Here is a 17,845-nt window from a genome sequence, read left to right as displayed (position 1 = left end):
ACCAAAAAAAAAAAAAAAAAAAAAAAAAAAAAAAAAAAAAAAAAAAAATCTGGGATCCACTCCTGACCAGTTAAGTCAGACTCCTTGGGGATGGGATTTGGTCCCACATCACCTTTTGAAGTTTCCCAGTTGACTCTCCTGAGCCTCCAGGGCTGACAACTATGGCTGGAGAAGGATGGACATGGACTCTCCACTTGCTTGCTGCAAGCACGCCAAGCAACTTCTCTGAACTTCGTTTTCCTCATAAATGGAAGATAGGAATACTTACCTTGTAGGGTTGCACTCCCTGCTCTCCTTTACCTCGGTTGTTGTGGAAGCAGCTTCTATGCACAGTGTAACCAGAATGGGTTCTTCTTTTTTTTTTTTTAATTGAGTTATAATTGACATTATGCTAGTTCCAGAGCTACAGCATAATGGTTCGATATCTGTGCGTATTATGAAATGATCACCCCAACAAGTGTAGTTAAACATCTTTCTATAATAGATACCATTGTCACATTAAAAAACACAAGTTCTTTGTGTTCTAGTGTGTTCACTGGAATCTCCAGCTTTGGTTTGCTTGAAATTAGTCTGTAAAGCCAAATGGGTAGGAAGCCAGGAAGCCTTAGGGATAGCTTTTGTAAGGGGCAGGTTCTTTTGTTTCTCACTGGTTCTAAACTGTCCATTTCATGAGGCAGAAACCAGGAAAGAGGACGTGCTCTCCACCAGATGGGCAGGCCAGGAGGGCGCCTGCGTTCCTAGAAGGCTCGCTGACCAGGGTGTTCTGGGGTGAGCAAAGGGGAGATGATGGCTCTCGTTCTCTGAGGCTGGCTCTTAGCAGAAACAGAACTCTGGCCAGCAGGTGGTATAATCCTACTCCAGCCTTGGCCTTTCCCCTGCTTCATTGAATCCCCTGCCCCTTAGGGGTCCTGGTGCCGCTGCCTCTCCTTTCGTGGTTAGAAGAGAGCTGCCCAAACTCCCAGTGCCTGAGGAGCTCAGCTGTCTCGACTTGATAACACAGCTCTGCTGGCTGGAAATAAAGCAGAGCCAGTGAGATAGCCTTTCCAGAAAGCCAACTGCCTTCCATTCAAAGGCAATTTTGGCCTTTTAGGCTTCATCTAGGGGGAAAAGGGAAACGTTGCTGTCCGGTGCAGATGAACAGGCTGCACCAGGCTCCAGGCCCTGGTTAGCCACATCTGGGATGAACGGCCAGCGTGGGCCCTGCCCAGCTCTCTTGATCAGGCTGGGGGCCCAGGAGAGGCTACACCTCCATGCCCCTCTCCTCACAGAGGGGAGCAACATGCAGAGAAATGGGAAGCCTGCCTTGGGTTGTATTAGTGGAGGTCACTTTGTTCCATGGGTGATCCTAACACAGTTCCCTCCTACGCCTGCTATGGTGTGTGTGTGTGTTGTGTGTGGGGGGGGCAAGTGGATTTCGTCTTGGACAGGAGTCATGGCACTGTCACCATTTGACTTGGAGCTCCTAGAGCTCTGCCTGGGTTCCAGGATCATGCCTCAAGCAGCAGGGCATGGCTGTAGCCAAGCTCTTCAAGATGTACCTCCCGTCATCTGTCCAGTGCAGTGCTGAGACACTTCCCATCCATCCATCCATCCATCCATCCATCCATCCATCCATCCACCCACCCATCCACTCACCCCTCCCTTCCTCCAGCGTAGTTCTGGACGTCTGCTGTAGGCCTGGCGCTGCCGAAGGTCCATGGATGAGAAGATAGCACTGCTGTCAAAGATCTCAGGGTTACTGAGAAAGACTAACAATTGAGAAGGCAGATATTGGTTGCTTAGTGGACTACCATCTGGTGAGATAAGAATGATCACAGTTAGGAACAGGATATGTTATGATCCTGAATTTTACAGCGGAGCCCTGAGTCAGGGTCGTGGGAGAGGCCCCTTAGGATTTTCCTGAGGTTCATCAATGCCCTGGGACAACGGACTCACTCAAGGGACCAGCTGCTTTGAGAGGGACCCGGTGGGGATCTGGGGGGTTGGGGCTTGTGTCAGTTCCTGGGTGGAGGACTACGGTTGTCCACTTATCCTCCCAGGAAAGAGCTGGGGGAGCGAGAGCAGAGGGTTGCTCTTTTGTGTCTCATTACCCGGGCTGTCCTCCTAGGGGAAAAAGCCAGGAGACTCACCCATGCCATTTTACTATTTTGGAAGGAGAGAGACAACAAGTGCAGGGATGATGGCGGAGGCTGCTTTCAGGGTTATATTTAGAGGTTGACTCCTACAGTCAAATGGAATCCTAAGCAGCTTTTCAGGTGGGTGGAGCAGTTGCTTGGCTGGGCAATCTTTCTGTGGATACTGGGAACAGGACCTAAACCTTGGTCAAGGAGGATCTTTAGTTTGTCAGCAGGAGGAAATGTAAGAAGGTATACTTTCTGAGCTTAAATAAGCCCCCAGCCTCCACTCCAGCTGGAGCAGATTAAAATTTGTGGCCCCTTGGCATTTCCTGAGGAAATAGAATATTTTTCTTTCTCCCCAAAATGACAGGTCTCTTGTTCTGTCAGGAGGCATTAAGATTTGAGAATAAAGAAAGATGGACCTAAAATTCATTTTGATTGAAACCAAACTTGGTCTGGTGCCTGTTCACAATGACCTTAGATAATTTTGCCTCATTACTCAGTGTGTTATGTTTGCATGTGGGGGAGGGGAGGGTCCTGGAAAAAAATTACTTGCTTAAGATATGACTAAGATATGGTCACTTGTCATTGGAGTTTGGGCTAGTGGTTCCACTTCTCTTGAGTATAGAAATATGGATGGAGATGGGCGGGAGATGAGAGGCAAGGAAAGACGAGAGCCTGCGTTCCACTTTCCTCTTATAAGGGGACTCCAGAATGACCAAACATCCCTTTTCCCTCCTGTGATATGGGCCCTGGTTTCTCTTTGGTTTAAAGACTCTTGGCTCACACTGTCCCATTGCCCATACCCTCGTGAACATCTTCACTGATCAGAAGCAAGCAGAAAAATTAATTAATGTTGTTCATGTTGTGGCTTCTCCTCTTGTCCTTGGCAGAGGGGAATGCTTCCTTAGAACCGCCATCTTATTTGGTGAACAGCCTTAGCCGGGGTCTGTGCAGCCCAACACTCCTTCCTTAAAATCATCTTGTGAGAGTTTCTAGTTGTCATACCCTAAGCACAATGTTACTGTTAACCTGAGTCCCCAGTGTATTCTCCATTCTATTATATGGAAGTTGGACAACTGACATCAAGAAACAAAGATGACGCAAAAGCCAAATGTTTCTGGCACATGGCTGGTCACAAACACCTTGCCTCTCTCCAGGTTGCTAGTTCCTGTCTCCTGTCCCACCAGTTTCTCAGAATTCATCTACTTTTTCTCAACAGCTAGTGCTGCCAGCACCCTTTCTTCCACATTGAATTATTTATTCTTTCAACAAGCATTTAAGCCACCACTTCCTATGTATCAGGGATATGAAGATGGAAGAGGATCTGGCTCTGTTTTCAAGAAGCCTCTAGTCTGGTGGGAATACACACATGCATATGCACTTGTGGTCTATCTTACAGGGGCTGGTGTGGGTGGTGGCACAGGTGTATACAACCTGGTGGTAACACGGAGTGAAGTGAGTATGAGTTGCCGGGAACGTGGAAACCAAGGAAGCTACCCAGGGGAAATTACCCTGAGGATTAGGGAATACCGAGGGCTTTTCTAGGAAGATAAGAGAGAACAGAAGGAACGAAAGAGGATGGTAAATTCTGGGACTGGTGAGTAGCTACATGTGGTGGAGCCTAGGTGCCATGGGGGAGATGGCACATGGGGTTTGGCCTCCAGAGCTCCTGGGCTTGCTTAGGAAGCTGAGGAATTTCAGAGAGATTTCAATATTATCTCTTGACAGTTGTACATAGACTGATAGGAGAAGAGTTGACATCCTCCTACTACTCTGCAGTGGATGCTGTAAAATGCCCCCTAATCCTAGGCACCTGCTCCCCACCCCCCAGTCCCAACAAGCTATTGGGTGTATTGCCTCCTCATGTTTCAGAATGGAGTTCTTCCCAGAAAAGTAGCTAAAGAGGGCTGCTTGTGTAAGACCCTGAGGGTGCGTAAAAGCTAGCTTCAGCCTGGGACAACCTAGGAGGGGCATCCTAGCCTCACGGGCATCCACTGACACTTTTGTTGTGACCACATCACAGCTTAGCTCCTCCTTTTGCCCAGTGTCACTTCTTTTCCTCCCTCCCTGTTGGCATCCAAAGAGCCCCACTCAGTGAGCCACCTGCTGACGTATCCCCGTTTCAGAGCCTGGTTGCAGGGATCTCAGCCTGCGACACTCTTCCTTCACCCATCTGGAGACGTGGTGGCCTATCCCTCTTCTCTTGGGTCACCCTCCAGGCCTTCAAGGCAGAACAGTGGTTGGGACTTTGGCACACCATGTTTTGCAAAGTTTCCGATTCTTACTGTACCCCCAAATCTTTCTCTAGGCACTTAAGAATTTTTGTTTTTATTTTTTTAAATTCAAGTATAATTAACAGACAGTGTTGTACTAGTTTCAGGTGTACAATATAGTGATTCAACAATTCTGTACCTCATTACTCAGTACTTCTCAAGGTAAATCTACTCTTAATCCCCCCTAAATCTGTTGTACCTATTATCCCTCTCCAGAACCTTTTGAAGACTCCTCCAGTGTATGGCGAGAACATACTTAGGCTCTTCCCACATGAAAAGGGGAACCTTTGCTGCAGTGACCAGTTGAACCTATGGTTTTGTGGGATTCTCACTGGGAAATTGTGACCTGGTTTATTTGCTTAGCATCTGTCTTGACTCTTAACCGATTCAGAGGGAATCTCTCACTTAATATTTACAAAAGGCCATACAACTTAGAATTAAAAAAATAGGCAATAAATGCATGTAACACAAAGTTCATAAAGGTTTAAAAAATTGGAGTAATAAATGCATATATCAAAATATTCAAAAGTGTACAAAATGATATGTCAGTATGCTACTTTTTTCCATCTCTAACCCTTTCGATACTTCCCTTTCCGCTCATCCTTACCCTGCACCCCACTGAGACAACCACTGAGAGTCGTTTTTTTTTTTAAGAAATACTTTTTTTAATAAATTTATTTTTATTGGTGTTCAATTTGCCAACATATAGAATTACACCCAGTGTTCAGTAGTTTCTGTGCACTTCGCAAAGGTAAGAGATCTCTTCCATCCTCTTAGGTGAATTGATCTCCATTGACAAGGCCTTAATATATAAAGGCTGGGAACCAGGTGTGTTGTATAATTGAACTATTCTATATCTCAGGCTGTAGCTAATTTATAGATTTTTAGTGTTGGAGGGGTCATTAACAGATGCTTAGTTTGAGAAACCTTTCCTAATTTCCCTCAGGAAATGTTTAACCACTTGGAGATGCCACACTTTTGTATTTACATCTCAAGACATACTTTCCTTTTAAATGTTAACCATACCTTTTATCTTTCGATTATAAAATTGTATCACTTCACACCAGGAAATGCAGATAACCCATACCTACACAACACCATTGAGAGATAAACGCCTTTACCTTGCTATACATACATACATACTTCTAGAACTTTCTGTGTGTCTACGTACATTTATATACATATTCTTTTAGAAAATAATGTCATACTCTGATAACCATTTTCAACTTACTCTACTATATATTGTGAATATCTTTCTGTTTCAATTAACCAACATTTATATTGAATAGAGCAACCTGGCTGTTGTTATAAATAGATCTGATCATGTGATAGATGTGCACAGTAGAAGTTTATTTCTTGCTCTTGTACCAGACCTGAACATGAATAGGCCACAAGGGCAGCTTTCCTTTTTAAGTGGGCATTTAGGGACTCAGGCTGTCTGTGTCCTTGCCATTCAACACATGACTTCTGGGGTTTGATGATCTTGCCATTTTAACCAGCCAGACGGAGGAAAGGGTCTGCAGGATCTCACAGGTGCATCAAGGCAAGTGGTGCACAACTTTTCCATCCACTTTCCTACACTAATTAGGATTCAGGCACATGGCTTTACTTAACAGTAGAGGAGGTTGGGAAGTCTATCTGGCTGTGTAGCCAGGAATAAGAGGAAGAATTTGGATGAAAACCTGACAGCCTCTGTCGCATAGTTATTAATATAGATGATCTATGGTCTCATCCCTACAATACTCTGCACAACAATTGCTGCTGCTCTGTAGGTCTTTGCTGAGGGAATGAATGAAGACTACTAGTTGTGTTGTTCAGGCTTAATGAGATTCTAGTATTTTTGTTAAGGAGTATGCAAGAAACACCTCTCAGATCACGAAGGCAATGTGGAGTAGAAACCTGCCACCTGAGAAGGAAAAACCTTAAGGGAAAGGCAGGTATTTATCTTGGACTGGGAATAGAGGTGAAGAGAATAGAAACTTTCTGGAAGTGAAGAAGCATCCTGACTAGAAATAGTTGGATTTGCATTGTTAGGACACCTGTATGATTTTTTTTTTTTTTTGCAAAGCTGGATAAAGCATATCTCTATAACCTTAATGGACCTGAACTGTAATCCTTCAAGTTTTTGTGGTCTATATATTCATACCTGCTTACCTTTGCAGAAGTTTTTTGTTGCTGTTCCCAAGAAGATGGATCTGCAGATGCATTGTTGAGGGCTTGCTCTGAGAAGTAGGGAAGGCTTGCAGCCTAGAAAAATGCCACAAGCCCCCAGGGGACCAGCAGTGGAGCTCTGGGGTGTACCCAGAGAGCAAGTGATTAGGACAGCTGGTATCCTGGTATTGCTGGTAGACAGCAGGATCAGAGCTTTTATTGATAAAAATAAATGTCAATTTTCCCATGTATTAGGCAATCTTGATAGTGATCCTATCAAGGTGGGGACAGAGGCCTATGCCAATTCTCCACATGCCCTCTGCCCAGGAGAGCCTGAAAGGTTCATACTGTTCTGTTCCCCTTCTCCTAACCTAAGGACAGTGACTGGTGCCAAGACAGCTGGCAAAGGCAGCTGAAGCTGGGCTCGGAATTCCCTCCTCACTCCAAGCCTGGGTTTACTGTAGTGTCAGGAGCCAGTGAGTTCAGTGCATGATCTCCCATTCTGCATTGACCACCCGTGCCTTTCACTTTTACTCTGGGACCTCCAGTGGGGAATGGTTGATTTCTCACTGTGTAATCGGATCTCCCCACAAATATACCTAACTCTTAGAAATCACCTAGATTTGGGGCTAGGTTTCCTCTTCCCTGTAAAAGAATAGAAGAACTCCTCTCATAGATTTTCATTACCAGTGTCTGTCCTATTACAAGACCAAGAGCATAATTGCTATGTTCCATTGTTGGCTTGGTCAGGGAGTGGACTGAAGACTTCTGGGCATCCCAAAGCCTTTGTTTGTAAGATTGGTCACAACCGTCTGGGACATACAGAGCCCTGGGGGAATAGAGCAAAAATACTGCTTAGCCCCCTCCCCCAGTATATCTTCAGGAGCTGGTGGCTAGCCAGCTAATATATAGAGGCAGGTATATATCCTTTAAGACTTATGAATCCACCTTCTTGCCTCCTGTGAAGGGAGAGGGGGTGATTGAGCCAGGTAATTTCATTATTGGATAGAAGTTCTGGTCATTTAATATTTTACAACTTACACGAAGTCAGCTTAATGTGTTGAAGGCTACTTGCTTTTTCAGTGGAATTTTTAAATGGTGCAGCAGTTACTTTGGCTGCAGTCAAAGCTTGGAGTGAGTCAGGTAAAGAGTATATATAGTTTCCTTCCAGTATTCCAAGTGGCACATGTAGTTATTAAGATTTAAAGCATTTTGGCCTTCAGATCATAAAATTCCTAGAGCTAGGGGGAGGGGTGGGGATGAAGGGACAAAAGAAAGGAAGGAGAAGGGTAAGAGGATTTTTATAAATGTCCTTAGCTGTTAAATAATACTATTTTATAGAGCACCATCCACCTGAAAGCCTTGGAGCCCTTTGTGGGATCATACCATCAATCCTCATACCAGCCCCTCTAGGAGAAAAGAGGCAAATAGCAATGGACATAAAATATGGAAAAAGAAGAAGAAGAGGTGCTAAAGATGGATATTTCAGGTGATTGTCACTCAGGAAGTTTCTCACCATGAGAGTGGGGTCAGGTGTCCCAACCCCTTTTCGAATGTTCAGATTCTTCACATGGCCTTGCTCTGGGCTGAGTAAAGGACGAAGGCTGCCATCTTGCTTTATGATCCATTGCCAGTGGTGAGAAGGCACTGGAAAGGAACATGAAAAATCATTGAGGGTAGGACTAGGAGCAAGGCTCTCAGGCTGCACCAAATGATAGCTTTACTTGCCTCTATTTTAATTATAAAGTTATTTGGACGCGGGTACCATTTTAGAATCACAAAAAGCAACCGAGAGCATAAAAATATTCACTATTAAAAGTCAGTGAAAAAAATGTACTGGAGATGGGTCGGGGGGGAAGGAGCTATCATAACCTCTCTTATAACCCTCCCCCAGCACTTGCTCCCCAACCAGTGAATCTCATTAGTTGCTGTATAAGGAGGGAATTGTAATTTAGTCATGGTTGAATGTATCCCATTTCCTTTCAGTATTTAGAGACTTTTTTCCCCCCATAATTATGCTTTTGTGACAAGAGAGGTACTAGGATTCTCTGGGGTCTGGGAATATCTTTGCTTTATCCTGAAAGCACCTGTCTATTCCCTCTGTGCAATGGTTTCTAATCCTGCCTAGGATGGAGAGATACAAAATGGGCTTCTAATTTCATGGTTGAAGTGAGAAGAGATAATATCAGCTCAGTTCCCCGCATAAAAATCATTTCTAATACAAACCTTCTAGAAGTTTCCCTCTGTGGCCACAACACGGTCGGGAGCATCAGCATGTATGTGCATGTAGTTTTTATTCATATGTATTTATAAACAGATCGTGAGAAGGAATTCTTTTCTTAGCCCAAGAATTAAGCAGGGTGCTCTATGTTATCAATGTGAGGGTGTGGGGTGATTTTTCCCCCCAAGCATTTGTAAAATACCTCAAGGTAGAATCATGACAAGTGTCAGGTATGCCCGCTTTGATGGGGACCGATATTTCAGGCACCCTTAGCAGTGGTTACCTCAAGATGACTGTCCATGTACAGGCTCCACACATCGGTCATTGGCATTTGCTATGATGTGACCTAAAAGGGGCTGGGAGAGGAGAGGGTTAACGAAAATAAATGGGGTCTGATGTGAACATCTTTCCCCTTTTTCAGCTTTTTAGAAGATAAATGTTTCAGATTTCAATCTGTGGTTCCCAGCAGTTCTTTGGGAACACTGCAGTCGGCCCACAAAAAATCACTACTGCTGAGCCAACCCTAGATAATGCGTCTCAGCAGGGATGACATAATGTGCTAAAAGAAGACTATGATGTAATGCCCATCTCAGAAATCAGAGCCAATTTCCGTTACAAAGCCTTGGAGTGTAGCAGGAGGTAATGAGCTAGCATAAATTGTGCAGCACGGAAAACTTCTAGGTCTGATATTACGATCTGCATGTTTAAAGGCAAAAAAAAAAAAAAAAAGAAAAGAAAAAAAAAAAAGAAAAGAAATAAGAAATAAAACAGAGTTCCTAGATCTGTGGGGCTCAAGAGCATCTGCTCAGTGAGAAGCTCTGCTCCCTTCCCATGTGGACAGGCCGGTGCCCCAGGCTGCCCGGATCACCTTGGCCCGTGTGGGAGATAGTTGTCTGGGTCCCTAATCTGCAGCAAGGTGGTGATGTAATGCATAATGCTAAATTTGTTTCAGCAGATAATGTTCAGGCAAGCAGGCGTGGTGCTTGGAGGGGATCGTGCCTTCTGTGGAATGTGGGGGTAACTAGGCTACAATTGCTTCGGAGGAAGTTGGGGGTGAGCAGCATCGAGGAAAGTCAGGTTCACCTTGAAGACGTTACCAGGTGCACCTGCTGGGGCTTGGAGCAGAAGGTGTATGGGGTGCCTGAAGCCCCCAGATAACCCACCTCTGCAGCCTCATGTTCACTAACCATGGGATCTGGCCTCCTGGGGTGTCGCCTGGCCCGCAACCAGAGGCCAGCTCTTTGTCGTGCTTCACATAAATGATGAGAACAGTTATAAGTTCATCTGAACGAGGATCTAGAGTCTCAGAGAATAAGGAAAGGAAAGCGTGATCTTTTGCTTTAAAAAGCGTTCCGCCCCATACCCGCTACCAATTTTCTATTTTAGGTCATTCTTTCCTTCATTTTATTTTTAATTGCACCGAGTGTTTGCATGAGGAACACATTTCTATTTTGTGTGCCTTCTATGTTTTCTGCTGCTTATTCCTCAGTGGGGGCTTGATCCTGTAACCCGCCCTGCATACCACAACTCCCTCTGGAGGGAACAGCAGTGGTTTTGTGTTGCTTCTTGCTGCAGATTGGGCCTTCAGCACCACAGACCTGGGTAGTGACAGCATTGGCAGAGAACTGCTGGCTCCCCAAACTGAATGCTGTCTTTAAATAGGGAATGAACATCGGGAGCAGATGAAATTTTTCTGGTATAAGAAAATGAGAGAAATAAAACAGAAAACATGACATTTGGCTAAAGAAGAATTGCTCCTGTGACATGCAAACTGAAATGGGCATTGCTTTCTAGACTTTTCTGTGACATGCTGGCAAGTCTTTAAAGCATATTCTAAAAAGACAGGCACCATCACAGCTACCAGTGGTCATTTGCAGACTGATCACAGGTCGGATATTAATACTATTTTTTAAAAAGAGATTTTATTTATTAACTCATGAACACAGAGAGAGAGAGAGAGAGAGAGAGAGGCAGAGACACAGGCAGAGGGAGAAGCAGGCTCCACGCAGGGAACCCGACGTGGGACTTGATCCCGGGACTCCAGGATCATGCCCTGGGCCAAAGGCAGATGCTCAACCACTGAGCCACCCAGGCGTCCCAGATATTAATAGTATTAATGATAATTTTTGTTCAGTATTTTTTTAGTGCACAGCAGGAGCTGTCCTAGCCTTCCTGCATTAATGATCTCATTAAATTCTTACCGGAGGCCACCCATGGGTTAAGTACTGGTCTTATGACATCCATTTTACAGAGGAGGAAACTGAGGCTTGGAGAGTTTCAGCAACTCACCAGGTTCACAGGTAGCATGTGGCCCAGCAGGGCCCGGCATCCCTCCTACCGTAGGACCCTGCAGTCCATGTGCTTTACCACTATGCAGCACCAATATTCAGATGACATCAGATTTAGGTAGAGATGGTTCCTGTCTTCAGGGTGGGGTATCCCACAGGGCAAATGAATTCTTTACATTAATATTTGCACAAAGCAAAAGATTGTTGCCTTTTATCTTTTGTTCTGTATCACTGGGTCTAATGCTGGGCATATACCAAGTGCTCACTTAAGGTTTGCTAAGGGGTGTGTGTGTATGTGTGTATGAAGAGGTTGGTCAGGACAAAGAATGAGTGCATGGAAGAGCAAAATCCAAATCAGACGGAGGGCTCTCTGAGAAGGATGTGAGTCAGGTTGCTGCCTGTTTATCAGAGAAAACCGCCTGGAGAAGATAGTCAACAATGTATCTGCATTAGCAGCTAAGTACGACAAAAGGGCTAGTAGTATTTGTCACCAAATCATTTAGCATGTGACTAGGTGATCGAGGCTGCCCCGGGGGGAGGAGTGGTACAGAAATGTCATGGACAGATTGCACAGGACTCTCCATAGGTGGGTTCTTACCAGTTCTGTAATGTCCATTTTTAAAAAAGATTTATTTATTCATTCATGAGAGACTGAGACACACAGAGAGAGGCAGAGACACAGGTGGAGGGAGAAGCAGGCTCCCTGTGGGGAGCCCGATGTGGGACCCGATCCCAGGACCCCAGGATCACGACCTGAGCCAAAGGCAGACACTTAACCACTGAGCCACCCGGGCGTCCCTGTAATGTCCATTCTTAAAAGGAATCTCTGATATAAAAACAAATGGGGAGAGGAGCACAACCTAACACATAGCAAGGACGTGGTAAAGCAGAACTATTGATTTAGACAGCCTGTAAGAGACCTCCTTCTTTATATTCAGCAGCCTTGGGTCCACCACTGTGGAGTTTCTGTTGCTTTTTTTTTTTTAATTTTTATTTATTTATGATAGTCAGAGAGAGAGAGAGAGAGAGAGAGAGAGAGAGAGTCAGAGACACAGGCAGAGGGAGAAGCAGGCTCCATGCACCGGGAGCCCGACGTGGGATTCGATCCCGGGTCTCCAGGATCGCGCCCTGGGCCAAAGGCAGGCGCCAAACCTCTGCGCCACCCAGGGATTCCCCCCCCCCCCTTTTTTTTTTTATAACAGAAAGGAGATCAGGAGATTCCTTTGCTCTTCTTCCATTGGAGCTATGTGATAGCTCATGTCTGTTTGTTTATTTGGGTCTTTCCAGACTATAAAAAAGACATGGAAGGATACAATTAAAAAAAAAACTCACAGATATCCTTAACCTACACAAATAATCCAATCAACAAACATTGGGCAGCAAGGGGATCATCTCAGTGGTAGGTTTAAAATGTCATGCTTTCAAGTATCCATTTGATACAGCAGAATTTTGTTTTCATCACAAGGATCCTAGGAAATGCTCTTCGGCCTTCACACCAATTTATTCCTGCCCTTCTGCATCCTAATGTCTTCCTTTCCATTCGCACTGCGTGCTCTTTTCCTCTCATTTAGGTCATTGTAAGAAGCCGATCCCTTCCTCTAGTGTCTTCCACCCCAGATGACTGTAGCCCAATTAATTTGCCTCAAGCCTGGCCCTCCGAAAAAGCTTCTGTGTCTGTCCATCACCAAGAGAATTTAGACCAAGCTTTCTAGGTCGTTCTTTTAGATGCTCTGCAGTTTGGCTTCCAACAAGATTTTCCAGCTGTGTATCTGTCTTCATTTATCTATCCTATGCTTCAGCCAAACCAGTCCACTTGCTGTTTCCCAAACAGATACTATATTCTTGTGGCTTTGTGCCATTTCCTTTCTTCTCCAGGAAGCCCAACTCTTCCAATGTCTTCTTACTGTTTAAGACTTTTCGGTCCTTTAAGCTCCAGCTCAAGATATACCACCTCTTCGATGAAGATTTCTGGCTCCTGCCACTTGGCAATGCCATACACCTTTTCTGGAATCCCGTAATACTCGGGTCAAATCTCTTAGGGCACCTCTCTGTTTCTTCCCTGTGTTATAATTGTTAGTGTGAAATGTCACAGTCTTAGAATTTCACAGCCAAGAGGAATATTTTTCTTCTCTGTCTTATTACATTGTAAATTTCTAGAGGCAAGACTGTCTTCTTCAGACTCCCATCCCTTAGAATGTGCAGCAGAGTTCTTAGCACATGGCAGATGTTCAGTGGATGTCAATCAAGTGAATGGGATGAGAATTTAGAATTCCTGTTGCAGTATTAATCATTGAGGCATATGCAGTCCCAAAGCTAGGAAAATAGGGCTCACTTAGGTAAAATTGTCTCTCTGCCACTTTTTGTCCCTTGGATATGGGCAACCAAGGAATTCCAGTGAGACTTGCTGATATTTGGTTTATCCAAGGAGGGGAAGCCAAAGAGAACATAAAAAAATGGTTGGAGGGCAGCCCTAGTGGCCTAGTGGTTTAGCACTGCCTTCAGCCCAGGGTGTGATCCTGGAGACCCAGGATCGAGTCCCACCTCAGGCTCCCTGCATGGAGCCTGTCTATCCCTCTGCCTGTGTCTCTGCCTCTCTCTGTCTCTCTCTCTCTCATGAATAAATAAAATCTTTAAAAAAATGGTTGTAAAGAGTGATGACAAGGAGATGGCAAGAAGATACTAATTGATCTTGTTTTTCTCATTAGATTTTTTCACCCTTTGCTTCTCTCTTTTCTACTCTCTTCGTCTTCCTCCTGTTCTCCAGACTTTTTGACCATGGTAAGGACCAGGGGGGATTGATAAAGTTTAGAAAGATAATATTAGATTACTTGCTCCATAGAAGTTTTCTGGTTCTGCTGAATTACTATATCCATTGAGAAAATTTAAGTCTTGCTTTCCCATTCTATAAAATGAAAGGGCGTTAACAGATTAGCCCTGAGTTTCCATATAGCATCAGAACTTGTTGAAATCTAGTAAGAGGCAGTACTAAAGACATTTCCTCACTCAGTCAGGCTGTTGAGTTCTTGAGTGGAATATTGACATTTTCTTTGCTACAGATAGCTTTACGGAGCATGTACAGAGTAGAAGTACACATTGCACCAAATAAAATCCATTCATGTTAAAACCTTGAGAAGGTGGAAAGGATTTGAGTTATTTGGTATAAAAACTCACAGGGCTAAAGAAATTCTCTTTAATGAACATTAGGGTGATGAAATGCCCTCTGTAAAATCTAACAAAGTCGATAAAAAAGTGGATATTATTGTGGTGAGACTTATATTAACCACAGGGTTAGCTGAATGTAACGATGCCTTTTCTGGGAGCTGGCATAGGCACACGTTTCTCTGAATCCAAGAAAAAAAGGTACTTTTCTGGTTTGTGCTCAAGCACCTGTTAAAAGACCTACCAGTGAGCCTCTACCCTCCAATAGCTGTGATGCAGATCCACCTCTGACATCCTTAAAGTATTTCCTTTGACTGAAGATCACCACCACCTCAGCCTATCCAGGTTGATTTGAAGCCAACCGTTTCCTGCCCAAGCCAAAATAACTATGAGCAAAGCCAAAGGTGAGGACAGTTTGAATGGATCAGTACAAAAGATGAGAGTGAGATGAGTATCATCCAGATGTTGTGGCTTCTAATGATGGTTCTCAAGGTCTCCTGCCCATGTTGGGTAAATAGGGAGGAGAGAAGAGACCTCCTGGGAGATGTATGTAGATCATGAACAGTCCCTTGTGACTACCTATTGACACCCTCCTTCCAGGAATGAACTCACCAGCTGACTTCAAAAGGAGCTCAGCCCACGCCTCCCATTGACCACAGTCTTGTCACCAACACCTTATGGTTAACTGAATCAAAAGCTTCCGACAGGTCTAAAATTAGCCTGGCTAAACATATCATTAAGGAGTTAGGGAGGGGTGTGAATGACCTTTCTCAGCCCTGGTCTCCCAGATCCAGTCAGCTGTGGGGGCTCACTGGAGTGCTAAATTGGGCTTTTAGGTTCTTGAAATAAATGACCCTTTAGATTGATTTTTTTTAATTGCCTGAAGGTATTTTTAGAAAGTTTGGAAGCATTCTGTTCATCTATTTTGAATCATTTGAGTATAAAAATGTGGCATTTTCACACTTTGGGATATTCAAGTCCTCTATTCCTTTTTTTAAAGTCTCTAATATTTTTTTAAACCTTTCAAATTAGTTTATTTAAAGGCCAAATTTGATTTCCTCATAGTTTCTGAGGTAAGAATGTAACTTTACCAGCTTCGAGGGAAAAGAAAATCATGGTAGTTCATTATAAAGAAGTTATAAATATGCGGGAATACTATTCTAAGCATTATATTTCTGGTAGGAATTTAAATACCCATAGAGAAGAGTGTGGCAAGGCAGGGCCTATGTTTTTACTCCTTTACACTAACCTTTAATGGTAAATTAAAGAAGAAGATTTATTCTTTTTATCTTTGTTACTCAAGAAACTCAAGGACACCCTTATCTTCCATTTCTTTCCAAGTTCCAAGTGTAAAAGACCCAGGGGAAGAAAATGAAGATGACATTGTGCCATTTCTGAACTCTTGTTTGACATGAGCCAGACTGTTTCAATTTCTTTACTTTCCAGCCCAATTATTTTGAAATTCATTTCTCTTCTCACTAAGCTAGCACGTCCTGATGTATGTTTCCTAGAACACCGAGTCCGCAGGATGTTAATAGATGTGACTTGAAGAAAGAGTTTTTGAGTTAAACAGATTTCTTTACTGCTGATCTTCTTTCTCAGATTCCCTACTGTGTGTTGTGAATCTCCAAGAAGGGAATATGGAATGTAGTATTTCTGATGTTTATGTATCCTCAATGAACTTTCGCTCTCTCTCTCTTTCCCCGTCTGTCTCTCTCCCTCTCTCCCCTGCTCTCCCCCTTTTCTATTTATTAAACCAGAAGAAGAAGTAGCTAGAAGATTGGTGTTTTCAGGAGCACAATCTGGGAAGTAATAGAGGGTGATATTTGTAATTTCAAAATTGTATCTCTCTTTCAGTTGACTGAGCAGCTCATCTTCCCAAGTAGTGATTATCTAGCGCATTGGTATGTCCTACCTTTCCCACTGAGGGGTGGTGGCCCTGGATGGTCACTTGTTTTCTCTGAGCCTCTGTTCTTTTGCATGTAAAATGAGAGACTGGGCCAGATGGTCCTTTAGACCACTACAGTGCCTCCTCTCCAAGTTCCTGCAAGTGGGCAGTATCAGGGCTTGACCACCCTGCATCTCAGCCACAGCTGCTTGGTCCAGGGGCAGAACCGCATTCTCTTTTCAGGTTTGAGTGATGTACTTTTGGCTTAGTCTTTTTTCAGGGATTGCCAAAGAGTCGTTAGTGTCAGAGAATAAATCTAAGACATTTCAAGCTAAGGGAAATTCTTTAACAAAGGGCAGGCATCTGAAAATAGGAGCTTGCTTAGAAAGTAGCTCCTCAGCCAGGATTTTAATATAGGCCTCATAGCACAGCTAAGGTCATTTTTGTGATTTTTAATTAAAGTGTGTCTGTGCTAATGTAATTATAAACAGGCTCTGTCAAGTCAAGGAGCATTTGCCCTTCAATTATTGTATTCCAAGGCACTGACTGCCCACTTTTGACAAGTGAAAAATGTCTTTAGTTTGGAAGTCTGTGACAGGAGGATGTAGCTTTTATAGTTAAGTGTCATATTCTCTCTTGTTCTTCTGCCTCAACCCCAGAGACTGCTACAAACATGTGAAGAGCCCTGCCTATGTTCCAGCTAGACTCTAAATCCCACTGGGCCCTAGCTTCCTGGTCTGTGAGGTAAGATTCTGATTATGCTGTCTCTGGAAGCACACACCTCCAAAGGCTTCTCTATTCTTCTCTTGATCAAAATGTACTTAGCCCTGGGCCTTGCATTCAGTTTCCCAAGCTAGGAGTCTACCATGATGTTGCAGGGGGTTACAGTGTTCATGGCTGAGAGCTTTGTTGCTCTCTTGGGGACATGGCTCTTGTTCCCTTACTCTTGCACACACTGCTGCAATAAGTGTTTTGGTGGCATTATTCCTTAATATCAATATAGAGAAGTGAGGGTGAAGCCTCATTATTGACACTCTATCCCCAGTCTAGCTCAAATGAGCAGCACAGGATCAGAGCAGTGAATACAACACCTGTGTGCACATAGAGGCCTGGTGAGGAAGATCCTCCTCCCCAGTAGAAAATCGTGGTGTGGGGATCCCTGGGTGGCGGTTTGGCGCCTGCCTTTGGCCCAGGGCGCGATTCTGGAGACCCAGGATCGAATCCCACATCGGGCTCCCGGTGCATGGAGCCTGCTTCTCCCTCTGCCTGTGTCTCTGCCTCTCTCTCTCTCTCTCTCTCTCTCTCTCTGTGACTATCATAAATAAATAAAAATTAAAAAAAAAAAAAAGAAAATCGTGGTGTGACTGTCTTGAGTCTACAAGGTGTTCTCTAGGTCTGTAAAGGCAGGCTTTGCTGTGCTAGTTTCTCCCATTGCCCACTTCTCATAAATCAACTCACTCTCTCCAAGTTCCTCCAGTGTAGACAGTAGACCATGTGACTGGCCCTCCTCAGTTCTCCAGCCAAAACTGGATGAGAAGGAGGCATCTGATCCTGGATGAATCATTCTGTAGGCTGAATTGATGATATTTCCTCTCTCAAGAATTTGAATCATAAGACTTAGATTAATGGTGCTTGAAGTCATAAAGACAAACCAGGCAACACTAAACTGGCCTACCCCATGGCCATAGGTGATGGAAGCTGAGTAGCTGCTGCTCTTCTTATAGGGCCATGTGTTCCTTTAAAGT

At 44.1% G+C, this 17,845-nt stretch overlaps 1 protein-coding gene across 16 annotated transcripts in view; it reads left to right on the top strand.

The window, feature by feature from the left end:
* The window catches only part of LOC144314205 (uncharacterized), a 375,014-nt gene that overhangs the window by 216,988 nt on the left and 140,181 nt on the right, over positions 1 to 17,845 (top strand). For 5 of the 16 annotated variants that reach the window (XR_013380035.1, XR_013380034.1, XM_077898056.1 and 2 more), the window contains exon 3: positions 16,760 to 16,844. The exons of the other annotated variants lie outside the window; for them this stretch is intronic. The gene's annotated coding sequence lies outside the window, so the exon portion shown is untranslated. The remainder of the gene's footprint in view (positions 1 to 16,759; positions 16,845 to 17,845) is intronic. 16 annotated transcript variants of the gene reach the window in all.

Source organism: Canis aureus, chromosome 5 (assembly GCF_053574225.1).
Source record: "Canis aureus isolate CA01 chromosome 5, VMU_Caureus_v.1.0, whole genome shotgun sequence".
In the NCBI taxonomy this organism is placed as follows: domain Eukaryota; kingdom Metazoa; phylum Chordata; class Mammalia; order Carnivora; family Canidae; genus Canis; species Canis aureus.
This window is presented reverse-complemented; position numbering and strand designations above follow the sequence as displayed.